Source organism: Drosophila willistoni, unplaced genomic scaffold, assembly GCF_018902025.1.
Source record: "Drosophila willistoni isolate 14030-0811.24 unplaced genomic scaffold, UCI_dwil_1.1 Seg143.1, whole genome shotgun sequence".
In the NCBI taxonomy this organism is placed as follows: Eukaryota; Metazoa; Arthropoda; class Insecta; order Diptera; family Drosophilidae; genus Drosophila; species Drosophila willistoni.
In genome coordinates, this window is record NW_025814102.1 from 523,111 (window position 1) to 528,365 (window position 5,255).

Below are 5,255 nucleotides of genomic sequence, written 5' to 3' on the forward strand. Positions count from 1 at the left end.
ATAAAAACAGAAATCATAATTAAGTGATAAGAAAATTCGTTTAAATGTTACCTCGTTAGTGAAAAAAAAAAACCATAAGATAAAGAAAATTGAATGAAATGTGTATTGAGAAAAATGGTATTCGGTTTTTTTTTTATTATTATTAAATGGTTCTAGCTAACTACTCTAAAGTAAAATTAAAATAAATAATGATTACAGTAGAGAAAATCCAAAAAAGAAATAAAAGGAAAGAGTATAAAAGACATGGGAGTCGCTGATGTAAACTTTAATCTTTTGTCAATGTCAAAACTATCTGAGAATAGATAATGAAAGGTTACTTGTTCAATTTTCAAAAGGCTGGCTTAAAGTGAATAAGTTATTCGAATAATTGTAAACATTTAACCATTTCCACTGGGCCGTCAAGTCTCTACAGCTTCCGAAATAAACAAAATCAATATGAGGCTAGGATATTCATATCAATTGTAAGGACTTTAACTCGGCACACTTTGCCAAAATCAGAAGTATGGAAGCCTTAAGCGAAAAATGCCCACATGTATCTTTATAAACTTCGCTTTGATTTCGATTCTGTTTCAATCATATCTGCGACTCTCAGGTCAAAAATTCTATATATTTGTGAGACTTTGGTATATAGAAAATAAAGAGGATGAATGCATTATCAAGAGATATGCATTTCTATGCCAAAGGTAAATGTGTGTTTTTTTTTTTGTAATTTTTGTTGATTTTTGGTTCTGTTGAACTGATTCTGTATATATGTGAAATGTCTGCTCAAAAATTTAAAAAACGAAATGAATCAAACAAAGTTTACGATATAAATAAATATACATATGTATTTATTTAATAACATACAGATTTGTAAATACTTACACCTGTAGTGATCATGGTAATTAATTCTAGATTGTTAACTATATTTGTTATTCATTTCGGACTTAGAAATTTCGTTTTTGTTAGTGTTTCATATCCAATATTTCATTGAAATTTATTTTTTTGATAGCAAAAAAGACTAAGTAAAAGTATTTAGGTTAAGATTAAGCCCAAAACAAAAATCCAGCAGATTCATTATTTAGAGCTTAATAGTGATGTATGTTGAAAAGCTTCATTTATATAATGGAATTAAGTAGTTTGCAATTTAAAAATTGTTTAGAACTTAGTTTTAAACTGGTTCCAAATTGAAGTATTACTATGACAACTAATGCATAGCTCACGAAGCGATCATAGATTAGGAATCGAGCATAAAGTAAACTAGTTCCAAAGCAAGTGTTTACTGTTAAGGGTTTTCTCAAGTTCTAAGTATCTAACTACTGATTTAAGGATGTTCTAGGATTCTTGACCATTGAACTGGTTCCATTACAAAGTGTAGCCTACATACATTTCTCAAGCCTTTCTTCGGTTGCTTCGTTATGTAAAATAGAATCAGTTGATATATTACATTCATAAATCATTTCAAAAAGACAACAAATTGCACAACAAACATTTAAAACACACACACATGCACACTAGGGCAGATACACATACATACATACTTGCATATAATTTTTTTTTTTTATTCAAACAATGTAAATCAAAATAAATAAAGCAAAAGAAAACCAAAAGAAAAGAAAATGTGCCAAAAGCATTCAAAGCAAAACAAATCTAAACAAATAAAAATGGTAATTACCAAAACCTTAAAAATTACTGAAGAAAAAATATCTAAAACTGTGTGTGTGTGTTTTCATGTTCAGTATTCAATAATACCAAAGACATATATCTATGTGTATGTGTATGTATGTTCTAACTGACACTCCCCTTGAACTTGAACCCTATCCCCATCCCGGCCCACCCAAAAATAATCGCATTAAGACCCCAAATCGCTAAAATAAATGTCTTAAAGAAGCTGATTACGCAGATGTACTCTGACTTATATACGTACTAAAAACCGAAACTAAAACGGAGGTAGTGGAAAACAAAAAGAGGATACTGAGGCACAGAGAGCGAAACCAAAAAAAAATAAATAAAAAACAAAAAATAAACATTTTAAGTATAATGAATAAAATCAATTATATATAGGTAAATTTTTTTTTTTTGAAAGAACAAAAAAAAATTAAAATAAAAATGAGATCGCATAGCAAATCAAATTTATGTTTAATCGTAAAAAAATAAGGTATAAGCAAACCCAAAAAAAAACAAACATAAAAACAAAAAAAAAAAAAATATATATATATATATACAGATCATGTTGTTCAGAAATAAAACAATTCCAAAACAAAAAGAAGATACTTCAATGATGAAATGATTCGTAAAGCATTCAATGTCTACGCTACATAAAACCATACATAGGCACATACATACACATAAATACAAATTACCTACCAAGAAAACAAAAAGGATAATCGAAAAGGTCCTTAGAGAAATCAACTTTGGCAGGCCAAAGTTCATATACATATATCCTTGCACTTTAACGATTTGTACAATCTCTATAGGAAAATGTTGCGACTTATGGTTCCTATAAATATATATGTATTATAGTCCGATCTGAATAATAGTTCATCCAAAACATTAGCTTGTCTCATTTAATTGCACTTTCATTTCGTCGAACTTGATTGGTCTCCTTGCAAGGATATTTAGTAAAACCCAAGCCCATATTCTCAAAAATACAGACAAGTCGTTTAATCGATAATCAAATGGCAAATACATATATATGTACGTAAATATATATATGTTTTAAACAAGATATTGAAACAGCTCAGAATATGCATAGTTATATATAATTACTATACCTAACTATATACAGAAGATATATAGTTTCATTTAAGTTTATGTACATAAAACAAAGCCACATAACAACAATCTCTCATGTTTGTACTGTAAAATCTGATTTGAAAAACTAAAACTGAATATTTGATGTGCGCGAGTAAGCAAAAAAAAAAAAACAAGAATAAAAGGAGATAAAAACGAAAAAAAAAAAAATAAAACGAAAACTTGAAAGGAAAAGTAAATGCAAAATAAAGTAAAATACATATGGAAACATAAATGGATTAAATGAAATGTTTTCTCTTATTTTTGTTTTAACTAAATGCAAAAAAATTACCAGGTGAGTGAGACAGGTCATTGCACGCCAGATGCCTTTAGCAATCAATTAGATAACTGATAACATGAAACTATATTTGGCATTCGATTTGTTTCGCTTAATTCTTAAAGCCCTAGATCCTGTTTGGGTTGAGATGATTGTTGAATATTCACGGTAAATATCAATTGTTTATGGCTTCAATTATTGGTGGATCTAAGACTGTACATTTGGAAACTTTGCCCCTATATAAATAACTTTTTGTTTTCCTTGTAACTTTAAAATGGTGTATTTTCTTTTAGGATTTTGTTTTATCTATAGAATATTCCAAAACTTCTTTCAAAAAGCGAATTCTTGGACTGCTTATTGCAAACTTTTGGAATCAAATTTATCCCATTTCCCCCGCCTCGATCCGTCATTGCTTTAACGAATTTGAACTTAAATCCTTAGACATTCGTTTGCCCTGAAAAGTAGGCAATGTAAAAACTACATACAAAGGCAATCAGAAGCGACTTATCATCTGGTTAATAGTCGTGGATTATTTAAGATATATTTTTTTCCATAAAATTATAATATATATTTGCAAGAAGTTTTTCTATTTATATATTGCAAATTGCATTTAAAATAAACTCAACATAAAAGTAAAATAATAATTTTTTGTCTTCATTTTAAGAAAAATGAATTTAAAGTCTTATTTTTTTATTCCTTTTATCCCAATAACTTCATCATTTTCTAAGCTATTGGCATTAAAATTAATATTTGTTAGTTTTGATTTAGATCAGATGACTATATCGTATATCTCCCATAGGAACGATCGGTCGAAAACAGTGACTTTTATTAATAACTTCGTTACTTTGGACGCGATTTTAATTGCCACAGCCTAAGCCTGTAGACTGTTCTTTTGCAAACTTTAGACACTTTAAATAAAACCTTTTTCACCTTGACGGCTATGCCGCGAGTAGGAAGGGTAATAAAAAAACATGCAAGGGTATACAAACTTCGGCAGGGTTGAAGTAAGCCCCGGCCCTCTGGTTTTTCATGCACTCTATAAGCCTAAAAATATACAAAATGTAACACTGACATGGTCCTTTCAGCATTGCTTTTCAATAGAAATATTTGTATAAATGCATACATATATTGTAATTAACTCAAAGATATGAAGACGAAAATCGATGACCGACTGCTTTCGATTGGAGAACCTTTTATCAGAATTATAGAAATTCAATAACGCTGAATTAAGAAATAAAAGGTAAATAAATCCTTTATAATTCCTTGACTACAGAGCTCGCCTGTGCTTTATGAGAGCATGGCATAGAAAAGTGGAAACCCAAAAGTGGCCAGCGACAAACCACACATACATACATACATACATACACACACACACACACACACACACACACATACACATACACATACACATAAGACACAACAGACAGACAAAAACGTGCCTTGATTATTGAAAAACAAAAACCACAAATGCTGAGGGCGGACTCACACATACCACAACATAAATACATGTACACATTTATGTATATATATATATATATATATGTGTGCATATGTATGTAGATATATAAACACGGCAAGGATCAGGACATGACCAACGCCATTTGAGCTCGATTTGTTTCGAAAAGAATAAATACAAATACTATGAAAATGTGTGTAAATATTTTTCGGTGTGGGCTTTGTTGGTCAAATGCAACAACAGCAACAAGAACTAAACTAACAATTCGTATTTATTTTAAGTTGTAGTTACAAAATATGTACTCACACACACATGCACATGCACATGCACATGAACACAAGTGCAAAAATGAATAATTTGTGTGTGACAATGTTGCCTTGGCCTGGGTTCTGGTTCTGGTTTTGGTCCTGGTCCTGGGCCAGAGACTACATACATTCTACATCCTGTGTTGTTTTCATTTTTCTTCATGTTGTTTTTGTCGTTTTTTATTTTTTCTGTTTTGTGTTTTTTTTTTTTTTGTTTAAATGAAAATGGAAAAAATATCTTTACATTTGCATCTTTTGCATTCACATGACAGAAATAAAATGCCAGGACGAAAAGTGAGAGGAGACCGAGAGATAGAGTGAGACAGCTAGAAACGGAGTAGGCGGAGTAGGTGAAAGATTGCGTTTATAACAATGTGTTGGCTGGGGTTATGTCAACTAGAACCTAACGATGCACCTGCTTCAGCTGCAGCTTTAACAGTGGATT